Raw genomic sequence first — 18,668 nt, forward strand, 5'->3', positions numbered from 1 at the left:
ACTCCTCAAGACCTATTCAAGTTTCTCCTCCACCCGGCTGCCTTTATTAATTCCACTCTTCGCCTGCCTCATCCCTACTTTGTTCCACTGCTGTAGCGTGAACACAGCTCTGTGCTGAATTACCTGCAGAACAGCTGCCTCTCATCCCAGGCTGTAAGTCCTCCAAGAACAAGTCCTGTGACTCCATCCTGACATCCCCAGAATCTACCACAGTGTCCTCTCTATTCAGTGCTCCATACGAGTTTGCTGAATGAATAAATGAGGTTGGAGGACAGCAGCTTGAGGGACTGACTGAAAGAAAGAGAGCCCAGAAGCTCAGGCAGGAGAGCAAGCAAGGGTATGGGTAAGGGGTGATGGGCTGAGAGCAGTGGAGACACAAGGAGGATGCTGGTGTCTGGGACACCTGGGTTCTAGGCTCCCCTTGTCAACTGACTAGATGTTGGAGTGAGGAGGAGACTCAGGAAATTTTGTGCCCCGACAGCTGAGATGAATGCAGATAAGCAAACATGGATGTCATGAGCCATGGCTAGGGCCAAGGAAAAGGGAGGGTCTGCTGTGTGCATAATGCTCCTAATGTGTCCTCACTCTAAATGCTCCAAACTTGGGACACTTGGGTTCCAGGCCCCCCTTTTCAACTGACCAGATGTTGGGCTGAGTGAGGGATCTAAGAGATTTTGTGCCCAGATAGCTTAGATGAAGGCAGATCCCTGAAATAAACACAGATGTCATGAGCCACAGCGCGGGCCAGCGATAAAGGAGGGTCTGCTGTGTGCATAATGCTCTAACCATGTCCTCAAAGGGAGGAATGCAAACTCCAGAACAAGAAACTCCTGAGCCCTACAGAGGCATTCTACTCCATTCTCTTAGTCACAAAATCAATAGACAAATCCTTACCGAATGGGTACCAAGAACAAATATGCATAACTCTATGTAGATGGGGATTGGTGCGCCCATCCATCCCCACCCCCAGCACAGCCTGCTAGTGCCAGGTCAGGCTGGACACCATCAAGATGTAATGAGGAAGTCTCAGCCCAGACCTTGGAGACAGTAAGTATCACTGGGGCTCTTGCAAGGTTTACCTGGTTTCCAGGTGATGCCCAGATATCGAACTCATAAGATACCTGGTTTTCTCTAACATACTGCGCTTGCAAAAGTTCCTCAGCTGCAGGTGAATTCCCCCACCCCAGCTTTTATGTGCTTGTAGGATTCACTGGCTTCCCTCCCCACCTGACTTATGATGCTAGACCCTCTACCAGTGTTGCTGTGCTGAAAGCCACACAGCACAGGAGGCATGGCACTGGCAGGATGCCCAGAAGTCATTGTTACAGTGCTCACTTTGTGCAGAGGTGACAAAGAATTGGGGGGAGGGAAAAGCCATTTGAAGGCAGGCAGAAGGAGGGCACAGCATCCACATCTGACACTTGTACTTATTAAGTAGGATCAGGTCTGATATTTTACCAAACTGATGATGCTTTTACAAAGGAGACAGCACCCAGCCTTCTCAGCCCTCCTGCTGCCGCTCTGTTGGGACTGAATACCCCAGTAGCACAAGTTGTGCTGTAGCCCAGCAGAGGGGTATTTGAAAGTCATTAAATGATGGCTGCATGTTTTTAATTTGGGGGAAAGTATTCTAGATTATCAAGTGGTTCCTAAATGATGGATGTCAATCATTTCCTTCCATCTGGAAGGAAGGGCAATCTCATGCCCATTTTATTGCTGCTAGTTTTTCTACCTCAGTACCATCATGAATACTGAAACATGTATTTATGAATATCATGAATATTGAAATACATATTCATGATGGTACTGAGCCAGGGGTTTCAGGCTCCCCTTATCAACTGACTAGATGTTGGGGGGAGGGAGAGGTCTAAGACATTTTGTGCCCAGATAGCTGGGATGAAGGCAGATAAGCAAACATGGATGTCATGGGCTATAGCTAGGGCCTGCTGTGTACATATATTGAAACGTATATTCGTGATGCTATTGAGGTGGAAAAATTAGCAGCAGTGGAATTCATGGTATTATATAGTTTAGAAGGCCTAGAAGCACAGCTATCCAGAGCCCTGAAACCTGGGTAATCTGGACGTTTCTGGCTGTCCATAGGTGAAAGTCATTCTCTCTCATACTAAGTCAAATAGAACCAGTGTCAGCTCTCGTAATATTGGGGTGGGGCACATGTATCAGTCAATGGGTGGCAACAGAAGGACAAGATGAGTGTGCCATAACAGAGGATGGGAACTTCTGCAAGCATTGAGTGGGATCCTTGTGAAGAGTAGCCAGAAGGGAAGAAGGGTGCTGTGGGTACAGGTTGGAAGGTATGGAGGTGGGAAGCTGCCCAGCACCTGTCAGGAAAGAGGTGGTTCTGCCAGCTGGGGACAGGGTGCCTGCTAGGGGTAGGGCTGTGGGGATAAAGGAAGGGAAAGAGATGGAGGCAGACTGTGGAAGCTCTGTGTTAGCTCAGTGTTTGGATTCGATGTGGGAGAGAGGGGCACCGGGGTCAAGACTGAGAGTTTTGAGCAGGGAAGTGATTAGGATCAGATTCGCATTTTAGAATGATCTCTCTGGTGCCCATGTGAAGGACTGATGGCTACAGACCAGGAAAAGGGTGGGAAGATAATTTGAAATGGCTTCCAGGACACCAGCTGCACCTCAGGGTCATTGGGCAGCTTTATCAAAGGCAGTTTGATCAATTGAGCCTGGCTCTCTCTGCATGGGGTGGGGTGAGGTTACTCTTGGACAGCCAGTCTAGCACTTGTCTGAGGGCAGACATTTGAGAACTGTGGAATTTCAAGGCTCCTGCAGTACTCCAGGTGAGTCAGAAACAAGGCAGAGACAGTGGAACCGAGAGGATTACAGAGACATTAAGGACACAGAGTCACAAAACCTGGTGACCTCCTGGATAGGGGAGTGACAGTGGGAGTGAGACAGGAGAGAGGCATCCAGGATACCTTCCTGGTTTTGGCATCAATGTCAGGGTAGACAGTGGTGCCATGTGCTCAGATTAACAGAACAAGATGAAGAGTGGGCCCAGGGAGAAGGGGGAAGAGTTCAGTGTGGAGTGTGGTGAGTCTGAGTTCTTGAGGATGCCAGGTATAGATATCTAGCCATCAGCTGGAGCATGAGCCAGAAGTTCTGCATGCCCTGTGCTGTGCATCCACGTACAGGTAGCAGTCCAAGGCATGGGTGGGCATGCCCTCCTGGAACTAGCATAATGTAGAGGGAGGAGCAGCTGAGGACACACAAATAAGGGATACCCAGAAAGGACGATATAGTTTGGCTGTGTCCCCACCCAAATCTCATCTTGAACTGTAGTTCTCATAATCCCCACATGTGATGGGAGGGACCAGGTAGGAAGTAATTGAATTATGGGGTGGTTACCTCCATGCTGTTCTTGTGATAGTGAGTGAGTTCTCATGAGATCTGATGGTTTTATAAGGGACTTTCCCCTCCTTGCTCTGCATTTCTTCTTCCCGCCGCCATGTGAAGAAGGACGCATTTGCTTTCCCTTCTGCCATGGTTGTGAGTTTCCTGAGGCCACCCTGGTCCTGTGGAACTATGAATCAATGAAACCTCTTTCCTTTATAATTTATCAAGTCTCAGGTACGTCCTTATAGCAGTGTGAGAACGGACTAATATAAAGGGCATGGAAAATCCAGGACAATCAAGAAGAAAGACCTAACCAGTGTTCCCAAAGCAAGGAAAACAGTTTCAGGAAGGAAGAAATGGACAGCCACATCAATGTGACCCATTGGTCAACTAAGTAAAGATCTGAAAGCATCCACTAACTGAAGACAGAGAACACTGGGACCACTGCCCAGGCAGCTGCAGGGACAGGAAAGGACTCTCCAACATGTGGAGAGGGAATGGTGACACAGTATGTAGGAAATGCTCTTTCAGGATGCTTACTGTGAACAGAAGAACATAGGGAGGCAGCTGTTCATGGACTAGGGCCAAGGGAGAGTTTTTATTATTGTTGTATTAAAATTTTAACATGAAAGAGATCTGAATGTGTCTCTACACAGCAGGAAGTAAAACACTGTAAAATAAAAGGCTGTGGATGAAGACAAGTGAGGGGGAGGCAGGTGGGGTAAGTTGTCCCCACCTGAATGTGGGCTGGAAGGTGACCCAGGCCCTGAATAAAGGGCTTGTCTCCCACTGAAGTAGGAAGGGAAGTCATGCCAGAACCTCTACCAAGGGAAAGTTTTCCCAATAATGTACTCATCATCCAGGACACAGCTGAAATAGTGTCTCTTCCAGAGAGCCTTCCAAGCTCCCCTGCAGAGTCTGAATAGGAGGCCTCTCTTCTCATCAACGCACCCTGGGCTCACCTCTCTCAGTGTTCCTCACTCTGACCATCATCACTGCTCTACTTAGTGGTCTCCCCCACTGGGCTGTGAACTCCTGGGGGGAAAGAGTACATCTTAGTCTTCACCTCCTCAGCATCTGGCATGTTTGTATGGTATAAAGCAGACATTCTACAAGTGTTGCTAATGAAGGATAAAGCCAGGGATGGATGGATGGATGGATGGATGGATGGATGGACAGATGGATGAATGAGTGGATACATGGGTGAATGGATAGATGGATAGATGAATGGTTGGCTGGTTGGCTAGGTGAATGGATAAATGGGTAGATGAATAGATGGATAAATGGATGGATGGGTGAATGGGTGGATATACGGGTGGATAAATGGGTGGATGGATGGATGAATAGATGAATGGCTGTCTGGATGGGTGAATAGATAAATGGATAGATAGATGAATGGATGCATCACTAGATGGACGGATGGACGAGTGGATGGATGGATGTGTTGGACTGGATGGGTGGATAAACAGATAGATGAATGGATGGATGGATGGATGGATGGATGGATGGATGGGGCCTCATGCCAACTACCCTGTTGGACCCATCTGGAACCACCTCCACCCACCAAACAGTAACACCAATGGCACTGACAGTCCCAGGAGCTTATGATTTCCACAGACAAGGGAGATGTGAAATGCCCTCCTATAGCACAGACACACTCTCTCCTAACACCCTTTCACCTTTCTCTCTTCTCCCAACCTGAGTAGACTATATTCCTTAATTACTTTTTATAAACTTCTCCCAATCCACAGCTCCAAACACTTTAGGCCTCTTCCTCCCTCTCCAGTATGGGGGCCCAGAGGTGGGTCTATGTGAGGGATTTGACTGAGACATCTAAGTTCCCCAACACACACTTTTTGACCAGTCACCCTCTGCTAACAAACAAGGCATGCTGAAAGCTGCCTTGTTTGTTAACAGCTTTCAGCATGCCTTTCAGCATACAGACTCCTCAGCTGGTCGTATCCCCCACTCTTTGCCATAAAGCTGTCCTCTCTCAGAGAAGAACAGACAATTCAAGGGAGAACCGAAGATCCATCCCTGAATCCATCAGAAAAATGACTCCTACACTGATAAATAAATGATGAGAGTTTCATGGAAGTTACAACGTGACAGCTGCACAATTTCCTCATGAATTTAATTCTGTACTCTTTCTGTGCTTATTCCTTTCCCTTTAAAAGAACATTCCCATGCACTTCCTCTGTTTTCAAGTAAGCATAGTTAACCTCTGACTGTTTCTGTTCCTGACAGCACTGAGGATCAGGAGTGCTGCCGGCCAAGGGCTCCAACCGTTGGCACAGAACAGGGAATTAAGAATAAGTGGGGAAAAGAGAGCCATCAGAAGATAAGATGGTACAAGAAGAAAATATTCTTCATCTTGGTCAACTAATTCCATTGAGCAAGATAGTAATTTTCTAGGGCCTGCCAGAGCTTCAAATTCTACTTTTCAAATTATCCCCTAGCAGATCAATTCCCAGCCTGGGTCATTTTTCTGAAGAGCTGTTCTGACAGTGTCCTTCCATAATGACGATGATCAGCCCCCTCAAATAACATATCCATTAAGGAGTGGGCTGGTGTAGGTGTTAGGGAAGCAGAGTGGAAAATCATTTGTATGCAGGCCCATTCAAATCATCTTATCCTAGGAACCAGTATTCTCAAAGTCCCAACCTATTTCCTTCCTATTCTTCATATTCTGCTCACGCATGAGAACTAAGTAGTCACAGTTTGGAGAAGAGGAAAGAGTTCACAGAATGATTCCAATATGTTTGTTTTTGAGGGGAGTGGGAGGAGAAGAAAACATTCCATTTTAATCAGCCCTCAGAAGTGGCATCCTTTAGCAGTTCTTCCTAAATTTAATTCAGAGTGGAGCACTTATATATATAAGAGATAGGCTTTGTGATGGTTCATTTTATGTGTCAGTTTGACTGGGCCACAGGATGCCCAGACATTAGTCAAACATGATTCTGGATGTATGTGTGAGGGTGTTTCTAGATGAGATGAATATTTGAATTGGTAGACGGAGATAGGCAGATTATCCTCCCTAAGGTGGGTGGGCCTCATCCAATTTGTCCAACGCCTCAATAGAACAAATGGCTGAGTAAGGGAGAATTCTCTTCTCTCTGCCTGACTGTCTTCAAGGACATGGATCTTCTTCTGTCTTTGGACTGGAGCTCAGACAGGAACTTACATCATTGGCTCTCCTGGGTCTCAGGCCTTTGGACTTAAGCTGGAACTATACTACTGGCTCTCCTGGGTCTCCAAGGAGACATCTATCTGTCCTCCTACTGGTTCTGTTTCTCTGGAGAACCCAAACTCATACAGTTTCCCTAAAATACTAGAGTACTCTACAAATGTGAATGACACATATGCTGAATGTCCCTCCACCTAGAGGATGCTCTCTCTCTCTGGATCCCTGAGTACCGGTAAGCAGTCATCTAGTGGGGAAAGCACCTGGGTCCTGGGGTCAGAGCAGCCCAGGGGCAGGGTCCTGGCCTGCAGTACTCCCTGGGGCTGACATACCCTCTCCATTACTGGCATCATGTCACTGGCACCCATTTTCCTGCCCAGAATTTGTGACCTCTGGAACAAATCAGGGGCAGTATTGTAATTTGGACTCTGCTTTTCAATGAAGGCTGAAATCCCCTCTTTCTTTTCTCCTAACCAGAAACTGTGTGAATAACAGGGATTGAGAGTGCCCCTCTCTTCTCACGCAAAGAAACCCTCAGTTTCTTTATAAGATCTTGACACTTCTGGTTGGATTACTTTTGAGCCTGCTGAAACCCACCACCTTTACTGTGAGCAACATAAGAAGTCTTTAAAAATAATCATAAAAATGAAAGAGGTGTGAAAAGCAATCTTTTGGGTTATTATAACTGAAAAGTCATATTCTAGAGAGAAAGAGTGTATCAAATGTAGCCAAATCAATTTAGAACTAAGGCTGGGTTTCCATTTCTCTGTAAACTGCTATATGAGGCTTTGGAGGAAGAAACAGGATATACACACAAAAATTGATTTTGTATGCACTGACTTAGTGAGAACAGGACTAGCGAAAAAGGGCATCCCTGTGAAAGTTTAAACAGACGGGCTTGCAAATGCTCACTGGAATCAAGACCAACCCCAAAGCGTGCCCATCCCCATCCCGCAATAGCACTATCAGTCTCACACAGTTGCCATTAAAGCCACTCTAGAGGTCATCTAGTTTGACCCCCCAGAAGAGGACACTGAGGCTGTGAACAACATAAGAAGTCTTTTAAAAGAATCATAAAAATGAAAGGTGTGAAAAGCAATCTTTTGGGTTATTCTAACTGAAAAATCACTCTAACAGCTAAGCATGGGGCTGGGACTAAACTCTGAGGCTTCTGACTTGCAGTCCAATGTTCTTGCTGCTAACAATGTTGTCTCTACTTAGCCTTTTCCTATCATATCTCAGTTTGTGAATGACTCAGATCTTCATGATATTATATAAACTCTTTAGGGAAAGAACAGTTTAAAATGTTTTTGAGTCTTTGTATCTATTAAAACAGGGCTGAGCAAATAGCAATGCTGTAATATTTAATGATTCTATACAATACAATCCTCATGTTTCCCCCAAAGCCTACACCTCCTAGCACACAGTCTCAGTGTGATGGGGCCCGGGATCCTGACTTGTCACTTAAAACATCCCAGAATCTACGCAATCAGTTCTCAAACATCTGTTGACCACAGCATGGTCTGTACCATATTCCTGGGGATGAATGCTGTTCTTGGGGAGAACACAACCTAAGTCAGATATTGGTTTCATGAAATAGAGTTAGTTCTAGAGACTGGAGTACATATTGCCCCCAGCAGTAAAATAAAGAGAGAAGGACGTGATAAACTTGAAGAAGTCCCTTCTTGACCCACTTAAGGGCTTTCCCCTCCTTACTTCTAAACATTCTCATCTAGCTTCCCATAGACTAAGATCTGCCTTTTTCTCATCACCAGCAAAGCAGGTAAACCACCCAACTGGCAAAATATCTCTGTGCATCAATAACCCTTTATGCTGAGGAAGGAATCTTTCTGTCCCATGAGAGGAAAAACTTCAAAAAATCCTGCCTATTTTTAAAGACAAAGTTTAGTCATCTGGGCATGTTAGTAAAGGACACAAACTAAAATGAATCGTGTCGGCTCTGGAGGATCTATTGATGAGGGGCCTTTTAACCATCTCCTTACTGCCAACACACACCTCACCTTACACCACCTTGAGTTTCCCATCACCTCAAAATCCCTTGCTCTTAGAATGACCTGATATGGTTTGGCTCCATGTGGCCACCCAAATCTCATGTTGAACTATAATCCCCAGTGTTGGAGGTGGGGCCTGGTGGGAGGTGATTGGAACATAGGGGTGGTTTCTAATGGTTTAGCACCATCCCCCAGTGCTATCTCCTGATAGAGTTCTCACAAGTTGTTTAAAAGTGTGTGGCACCTTCCCCTTTGCTTTCTCTTCCTGCTGCTCCAGCCATGTAAGATGCACCTGCTTCCCCTTTGCCTTCCACCATGACTGTAAGTTTCCTGAGGCCTACCCAGAAGCAGAAGCCTGTACAGCCTGCAGAACTATGAGCACAATTAAACCTCTTTTCTTTATAAATTACCCAGTCTCAAGTATGTCTTTATAGCAGTGTGAGAATGGACTAATATAGACCTTAACTCATAAATGAACATGTCCAATGATAGCCTGACTTATTCAGAGTAAGACAAATGCCCAGCAACTATTTGAGCTAATATTGTATCTAGACCAAGGCATCAGCAATGACAAGAAGACGAGGAAAAGAGGCAACAACAAGGAAATCATATTAGGCAAAACCTATTAAACAAATAAACCAAGTCTCTAACACTAATGTTTCAAAACACAGTGCTCCTGGCTGTTAGTGGTCTGACAACACAGAACTGTCTGGCATGCCAGAAATTTCCAGCCAGTTTGCAGTCAACTGTACTTCAGGCTGGTCCATGCTCTTGCCACCAATGTCCATCCTGACATTGCTTCCAGGTGTGTGTCTGTACCAACAATAGATGGAAGACTCCTCCTGAGCCTGAGTCTAGAGAAGTTCTACATGTTCTGGAGATTCACCCTAACCAAGGTCAGGCTCAAACATTCTGAGGGCCCCCTGCCCCAATGATAGGTAGCTCAGGGGCTGTCAAACATTTTCCAGAAAATGTTAGAAAGACTGACTAACTCAGACCCCAGGGCTGCCTGGGAATACCTCAACTGTCAAAGAGATGGAGCAGAAGAAAACCACATCCAAACTAACCTGCCTCTGAAGGAGACGCTCGTGTGGCCCAGGAGAATAAGAGAATGTCCCAGAACCAGCAGGCACTAAAAACAGCAGGAGATACAGACACACTGTGAAAATTACAACTAACATCAATAAGGAAATGCGATTGCTTTATAAAAATTCATCGCTTTGCTTAAGTCTAGTAGTTTCAGATCAGCCTCCGCAACATAACAAGACCACATCTCTAAATAAATAAATAAATAAAATTAAAATTATCTGGGCGTGGTGGTATGCTCCCATAGTCCTAGCTACTCAGGAGGCTGAAGTGGGAAGACCACTTGAGCCCAGGAGTTCGAGGCTATCATGAGCTATGGCCTGATTTTGCCACTACACCCCAGCCTGGGCAACAGAGCAAGATCCTATCTCAAAAACATTGATAACACATATGTCCATAACAAGATCATTATTTAGTGTTCCTTGACAGCTGTTCCAGTCTAAACAATCTCTGTTTGGGAAAACTTCGGCTCTTGGTTTTTAAAAAGAAAAGGGAAGGAGACAAAAGAATTTTAAAAAATAGAGATGAAGAAAGAAAAATTATAATCTGTTTATATATTCACTCCATCAACAAACAGTGCTGGGCACTGGGGGAAGGAGCAGAGAGGCATTCATTGAACCAACAATGGGAACCTGAGGCTTCCAAAGAGTGAGCTTACATCTAGGACATTCAATAGTTTTTTATCTGCAAACTGTGACCTTATAGTAGTATTGAGGGATCTGGCCAGCAGCCCGCAATGCAATGGGGCTCTTTCCTTGTTCCCAGGTGGATCGGCAGGTCGAGAAATAACAGACACACACAAGTTAGTGAAAGCTGGGTCCAGGGGGGTCACCTCCTTCTGGTCCCACAGTACTGCCAATGCACGGGATATACCAGCATTTATTATTAAGTTTAGTGAGAGTGGGGGTAGGTTAGTGAGGGATTTAGGGTCGTTTGATTATGAGGTGAGATGGTCACATGGGGATGAAGTAATTCTTTAACATAACATCTGTATGCAGAAGTACAGTATACGGAGATAGGGATTTACAATATAGTGTGTGCATCAGTAATTTCTAACAGAGCCTTAAAACAGAAACACCGTCTTTCCATAACCTATTATTAGCAAGATATTTTAATCAGCAGTAACAGTTGCAGCAAAGGCTGGTTACAAACAATCCACAGTAATAGGACATGAAGCTAGACAACCAGTTAGACCAGAAATTCTCAGAAGGGAGTATGTCTTAACCCTAAAGAGGCCTAGAAGAGCTGTGGCAAGATGAGGGCGTTTATAGCCTTAGCTTATCCATATGAACAGGTGCCCCTCATGTATCCATTTATAGGCTCTCCACAAGGGTCACATTCCATTCCCAGAGCTATGAACATCTGCTTTTCTGGGATAGGAATCCTGATGACGTGAAACTTCCCTGACTGCAGGTCCATTCATAGGCTCTCTGCAAGGGGAAGCACATCATGATGTTCCTGGGCACCCATGGGTCTAAGCAAGAGCAAAACCCAAGCACCAAATGGGAACACCAAGGATTCTAAGATTTATGGGGGAAAGAGCTTGGAGCAAAAAAAGAGGCTGAAGACAAATTTTCTAATAAGAGACAATACAAAAAATTCAACAAAGAAATCAACGGTTCCCAAAATTGTCTTGTTTGTGAATTTAGTGCTATGTCATTCCTTAATTCAGTGTATTGTCAGTTACATATTTAAGATTTGGGAGGGGAAGTTGATTACTGTTACCATTTATTAGGCTAAATAGATTTTTCACTGCAAAAGCAGTGCCCCTTGGGAAATACAACAAAAGAAAACCAGAAAGCAAGACTGGGCTAGTTAGTATAGTGATACTTCTGCCATATAGCACGATATACTATTTATTATAGCAAATTTATACCAACAAGGCATATGCAAACCTAGTTTTCTGAAGACATGGGAATGAGTTGGGGGATGCAGAATTCATCTATGTGGGCTGAAGGCTTAGTATCCGGATTCTATTACACAGAAACCACATTGAACACTGCACTCATGATTGTAAACACAGTTGCAACTCTGAATATTTGGATGCTAATCAAATTAGGTAACTCTTGCCTAGAAATAGTGAGAATGCTTTAATGTTTCAAGAAATATTCAGAGATGAATATAAAGTCGGCTATGTCTGAACAAGTAAACGTCACAAAAATAAGTCTTAATAGCATAATTTAGACTTGATTAAAATGGATAAAGACCACAGATGTGGAAGTCATTGCAGTCCCCATTTGATGCCAGAACTGATATTTTCCCCCTCTTGATTTAATTCGCTTTGATTACCCAATTATTCCTAAATCCTTTCACTCAGTTTCAGCTCCAATAAAACTGATAACAATGCTAACTCATAATGTGATTTGCACTCCAGTCTCATGAAACTGCTCTATAAAAGCATGCCCAGCAACATCACAAAATTCTTCCAGATTGTGGTATTACATCATGGGAAAACAGAATAAACCTTCATCTATTCAAAATCAAGCAAGCACAGAAAACCACTCATCAGGAAGATCTGAGGATTCACTTCATCAACAGGAAGATGGCAGCAGGAAAGTCTTGCATTTGTAAGTTTTAAGATTATCAATTGTCAAAACATTTGAAGAAGGCATGCATAATTTTTTTTGGGATAGGGTCTCACTCTGTCACCCAGGCTGGAGTGCAGTGGCACAATCTCAGCTTACTGCAGCCTCCACCTCCTAGGCTCAAGCTATCCTCACACCTCATCCTCTTGAGTAGCTGGGACTACAGGTGTATGCCACCATGCCTGGATATTTTTTTATATTTTTGGTAGAGACAGAATTTTGTCATATTGCCCAGGCTGGTCTTGAACTCCTGAGCTCCAGCGATCCGCCCATCTTGGCCTCCCAAAGTGCTGGGATTACAGGCATAAGCCAACAGATAATTTTTTTAACTGATTAATATGGTCAAAGATGTGGCTCTTTTCTAAAGCACATCCTTATTGAGTACAATGAAAGCTGCCTGTCTAGCTAGCCCTGTGATACTAGACAAGTAACTTGATCTTTCTGGGTGTTAATATCTTATCACTAAATGAAGCATATGGATGAGTTTTTTTGGGGGTTCCATTCTACTTCTAAATTCTACAGTTTATAGTCTTTTCTTTTTAAACTTATTTTAATTATTTTTATTTTATTTTTATAGAGACAGGATCTCAACATGTTGTCCAGGCTGGCCTCTAACTCCAGAAGGTGGCTCCCTCCTTGGCCTCCCAAAGTGCTGGGATTACAGGCATGAGCCACCACATCCAGCCAGCCTCTTCTTGACAAAAATTGGTAAAAACCTCCCAAAGCACAAGCACTTAGACGGAAGCAGCCCAGAAGACAATGCATGGGGCAATCTCAACATGCCTACGGCTATTTGTTTTGTTTTGTTTTTTTTTATGAAATCAAATTTCATTTCTTTTCTGTGAGCAACAGCTTTAGTGCAATACTAAAATATGTTTTCCACATGGATACAATTTCACAGTTTACAATGGGTTTTACATACACAATCTCATTTCATCCATGCAACAACCCCATGGTATCAATGACAGTTTGATAGGATTAGTTCTCACAGTTGCTTTATGAAAATCCAACTGTTAATCCCAGCACTTTGGGAGGCCGAGACAGGCGGATCATGAGGTCAGGAGATCGAGACCATCCTGGCTAACCCGGTGAAACCCCGTCTCTACTAAAAAATACAAAAAAACTAGCCGGGCGAGGTGGCGGGCGCCTGTAGTCCCAGCTACTCGGGAGGCTGAGGCAGGAGAATGGCGTAAACCCGGGAGGTGGAGCTTGCAGTGAGCCAAGATCCGGTCACTGCACTCCAGCCTGGGCGACAGAGCGAGACTCCGTCTCAAAAAAAAAAAAAAGAAAAAAGAAAAGAAAATCCAACTGTTAATAGTAACAACTTTCAAACACTCTTTTTTTAGTGATACTGAATACTCCCTCCTCTACATAGCTCATTCGTAAACTAGAGTCCAGATTGCATGTGAGGTTTTCAATCTCTATGCAGATTCTCAAGTGCCACTGGGACTTTTGTGGGGGGACTGGAGATGGGGAGGAAGAACAAGACACTATGTGAAATGGAAGATACTATGGGAAATAGAAAGCACTGGCTGACTTCAGAGGGTGTGTGCAAGAAGACTGTTCTTTCATTACCCGGCTTATCTGCAGTGCTGGTGACAGGTGAACCTCAGTACACGCTTAGTCAAGTAACAAGATTAGGGCTCTGGGTTTTGTTGTTGTTGTCGTTACTTTGTTTGTTTTAAAGATTAGCTTGAGGAAAATCTTGCTTCTATCACCTTTATAAATTTATCATAAAAAACTTTCCCAGATGTTCTGGTAGCCACCAGTTCTGTTCTTTCCCCCCATGCTGTCCTTGGACAACAGCAGCTACTTATTGATCAGTTATTGGGATCAGATACCAATAAAGCAGATAAAGCAGATCCTTTATCTGAATATAGTGGGATAACTTACTTAAATAGTAATATATTTTAAATACAAAGTGTTTTCATCTTTTTTTCAAGGCTATTTAAATCAAATGGGATTTTTATAAGAAACTTCTGAAAACTATGTGATATGGTTTGGATCTGTATCCCCACCCAAGTCTCATGTTGAACTGTAATCTTCGGTGTTGGAGGTGGCGCCTGGTGGGAGGTGATTGGATCGTGGGGTTGGATTTCTCATGAATGGTTCAGCACATCCCCTTAGTGCTGTTCTTGTGATAGTGAGTGAGTTCTCTTGAGATCTGGTTGTTTTAAAGTGTATGGCACCTCCCCCGCCCTCTCGTTCCTGCTCCTACCCTGCGAGACACCTGCTCCCCAACTTCACCTTCCACCATGATTGTAAGTTCCCTGGGGCTTCCCCAGAAGCCCAGAAGATGCTAGCATCATGTTTCCTATACAGCCTGCAGACCTGTAAGCTAATAAAACCTCTTTCCTTATAAATTACCCAGTCTCAGGTATTTCTTTATAATAATGTGAGAATGGCCTAATACATTAAGAAATAATATATAAGCATATATAAGCTGAAAGTGTTCAGGAATAATTAAATTACAGAATGTTATTGCTGGATAAAAATCTTTTTTTTATTTTTTTTTTTTTTTTATTTTTTTTTTTTTTATTTTTTATTATACTTTAAGTTCTAGGGTACATGTGCATAACGTTTATATCATGTATAACTCCCCAATGCAATCCCTCCCTCCTCCCCCCTCCCCATGATAGGCCCCAGTGTGTGATGTTCCCCTTCCCGAGTCCAAGTGATCTCATTGTTCAGTTCCCACCTATGAGTGAGAACATGCGGTGTTTGGTTTTCTCTTCTTGTGATAGTTTGCTAAGAATGATGGTTTCCAGCTGCATCCATGTCCCTACAAAGGACGCAAACTCATCCTTTTTGATGGCTGCATAGTATTCCATGGTGTATATGTGCCACATTTTCTTAATCCAGTCTGTCACAGATGGACATTTGGGTTGATTCCAAGTCTTTGCTATTGTGAATAGTGCCGCAATAAACATACGTGTGCATGTGTCTTTGTAGTAGAGTAATTTATAATCCTTTGGGTATATACCCAGTAGTGGGATGGCTGGGTCATATGGTACATCTAGTTCTAGATCCTTGAGGAATCGCCATACTGTTTTCCATAATGGTTGAACTAGTTTACAATCCCACCAACAGTGTAAAAGTGTTCCTATTTCTCCACATCCTCTCCAACATCTATTGTTTCCTGACTTCTTAATGATTGCCATTCTAACTGGTGTGAGATGGTATCTCATTGTGGTTTTGATTTGCATTTCTCTGATGGCGAGTGATGATGAGCATTTTTTCATGTGTCTGTTGGCTGTATGGATGTCTTCTTTTGAGAAATGTCTGTTCATATCCTTTCCCCACTTTTTGATGGGGTTGTTTGTTTTTTTCTTGTATATTTGTTTGAGTTCTTTGTAGATTCTGGATATTAGCCCTTTGTCAGATGAGTAGGTTGCAAAAATTTTCTCCCATTCTGTAGGTTGCCTGTTCACTCTGATGGTAGTTTCTTTTGCTGTGCAAAAGCTCTTTAGTTTAATGAGATCCCATTTGTCAATTTTGGCTTTTGCTGCCGTTGCTTTTGGTGTTTTAGACATGAAGTCCTTGCCCATGCCTATGTCCTGAATGGTACTACCTAGATTTTCTTCTAGGGTTTTTATGGTATTAGGTCTAACATTTAAGTCTCTAATCCATCTTGAATTAATTTTCGTATAAGGGGTAAGGAAAGGATCCAGTTTCAGCTTTCTACTTGTGGCTAGCCAATTTTCCCAGCACCATTTATTAAATAGGGAATCCTTTCCCCATTTCTTGTTTTTGTCAGGTTTGTCAAAGATCAGATGGCTGTAGATGTGTGGTATTATTTCTGAGGACTCTGTTCTGTTCCACTGGTCTATTTCTCTGTTGTGGTACCAGTACCATGCTGTTTTGGTTACTGTAGCCTTGTAGTATAGTTTGAAGTCAGGTAGCGTGACGCCTCCAGCTTTGTCCTTTTGACCTAGGATTGTCTTGGCAATGCGGGCTCTTTTTTGGTTCCATATGAACTTTAAAGCAGTTTTTTCCAATTCTGTGAAGAAACTCATTGGTAGCTTGATGGGGATGGCATTGAATCTATAAATAACCTTGGGCAGTATGGCCATTTTCACGATATTGATTCTTCCTATCCATGAGCATGGTATGTTCTTCCATTTGTTTGTGTCCTCTTTGATTTCACTGAGCAGTGGTTTGTAGTTCTCCTTGAAGAGGTCCTTTACATCCCTTGTAAGCTGGATTCCTAGGTATTTTATTCTCTTTGAAGCAATTGTGAATGGAAGTTCATTCCTGACTTGGCTCTCTGCTTGTCTGTTACTGGTGTATAAGAATGCTTGTGATTTTTGCACATTAATTTTGTATCCTGAGACTTTGCTGAAGTTGCTTATCAGCTTAAGGAGATTTTGGGCTGAGACGATGGGTTTTTCTAAATATACAATCATGTCATCTGCAAACAGGGACAATTTGACTTCTTCTTTTCCTAACTGGATACCCTTGATTTCTTTCTCTTGCCTGATTGCCCTAGCCAGAACTTCCAACACTATGTTGAATAGGAGTGGTGAGAGAGGGCATCCCTGTCTTGTGCCAGTTTTCAAAGGGAATTTTTCCAGTTTTTGCCCATTCAGTATGATATTAGCTGTGGGTTTGTCGTAAATAGCTCTTATTATTTTGAGGTACGTTCCATCAATACCGAATTTATTGAGCGTTTTTAGCATAAAGGGCTGTTGAATTTTGTCAAAAGCCTTTTCTGCATCTATTGAGATAATCATGTGGTTCTTGTCTTTGGTTCTGTTTATATGCTGGATTACATTTATTGATTTGCGAATGTTGAACCAGCCTTGCATCTCAGGGATGAAGCCCACTTGATCATGGTGGATAAGCTTTTTGATGTGCTGCTGAATCCGGTTTGCCAGTATTTTATTGAGAATTTTTGCATCGATGTTCATCAGGGATATTGGTCTAAAATTCTCTTTTTTTGTTGTGTCTCTGCCAGGCTTTGGTATCAGGATGATGTTGGCCTCATAAAATGAGTTAGGGAGGATTCCCTCTTTTTCTATTGATTGGAATAGTTTCAGAAGGAATGGTACCAGCTCCTCCTTGTACCTCTGGTAGAATTCAGCTGTGAATCCATCTGGTCCTGGACTTTTTTTCGTGGGTAGGCTATTAATTGTTGCCTCAATTTCAGAGCCTGTTATTGGTCTATTCAGGGATTCAACTTCTTCCTGGTTCAGTCTTGGGAGAGTGTAAGTGTCCAGGAAATTATCCATTTCTTCTAGATTTTCTAGTCGATTTGCGTAGAGGCATTTATAGTATTCTCTGATGGTTGTTTGTATTTCTGTGGGGTTGGTGGTGATATCCCCTTTATCATTTTTTATTGCGTCTATTTGATTCCTCTCTCTTTTCTTCTTTATTAGTCTTGCTAGCGGTCTGTCAATTTTGTTGATCTTTTCAAAAAACCAACTCCTGGATTCATTGATTTTTTGGAGGGTTTTTTGTGACTCTATCTCCTTCAGTTCTGCTCTGATCTTAGTTATTTCTTGCCTTCTGCTAGCTTTTGAATGTGTTTGCTCTTGCCTCTCTAGTTCTTTTAATTGTGATGTTAAAGTGTCAATTTTAGATCTTTCCTGCTTTCTCTTGTGGGCATTTAGTGCTATAAATTTCCCTCTACACACTGCTTTAAATGTGTCCCAGAGATTCTGGTATGTTGTATCTTTGTTCTCATTGGTTTCAAAGAACATCTTTATTTCTGCTTTCATTTCGTTATGTACCCAGTAGTCATTCAGGAGCAGGTTATTCAGTTTCCATGTAGATGAGCGGTTTTGATTGAGTTTCTTAGTCCTGAGTTCTAGTTTGATTGCACTGTGGTCTGAGAGACAGTTTGTTATAATTTCTGTTCTTGTACATTTGCTGAGGAGTGCTTTACTTCCAATTATGTGGTCAATTTTGGAATAAGTGCGATGTGGTGCTGAGAAGAATGTATATTCTGTTGATTTGGGGTGGAGAGTTCTATAGATGTCTATTAGGTCCGCTTGGTGCAGAGATGAGTTCAATTCCTGGATATCCTTGTTAACTTTCTGTCTCGTTGATCTGTCTAATGTTGACAGTGGAGTGTTGAAATCTCCCATTATTATTGTATGGGATCCACGGCTCTCCCCAAAGCTGTCAGACAGAGTCGTTCGCCTCTGCACCGCCCCCGCTGCTTTCCCTATTGGACCTCAGCTGTGGGCTGTCCCCAGAGGTGGAGTCTACAGAGACAGGCAGGTTTCCTTGAGCTGCTGTGAGCTCCACCCAGTTCGAGCTTCCCAGCGGCTTTGTTTACCTACTTAAGCCTCAGCAATGGCGGGCGCCCCTCCCCCAGCCTCGCTGCTGCCTTGCGGATAGATCGCCGCAGACGGCTGTGTTAGCAGTGAGGGAGGCTCCGTGGGCGTGGGACCCTCCCGGCCAGGTGTGGGATATATTCTCCTGGTGTGC

At 43.4% G+C, this 18,668-nt stretch overlaps 1 protein-coding gene across 4 annotated transcripts in view; it reads right to left on the reverse strand.

Moving 5' to 3' along the window:
* SUSD4 (sushi domain containing 4) overlaps positions 1 to 18,668 on the reverse strand; it is a 158,990-nt gene that overhangs the window by 69,160 nt on the left and 71,162 nt on the right. The window lies entirely within an intron of this gene.

Source organism: Trachypithecus francoisi, unplaced genomic scaffold (genome assembly GCF_009764315.1).
Source record: "Trachypithecus francoisi isolate TF-2019V2 unplaced genomic scaffold, Tfra_2.0 Lachesis_group5, whole genome shotgun sequence".
NCBI lineage: Eukaryota > Metazoa > Chordata > Mammalia > Primates > Cercopithecidae > Trachypithecus > Trachypithecus francoisi.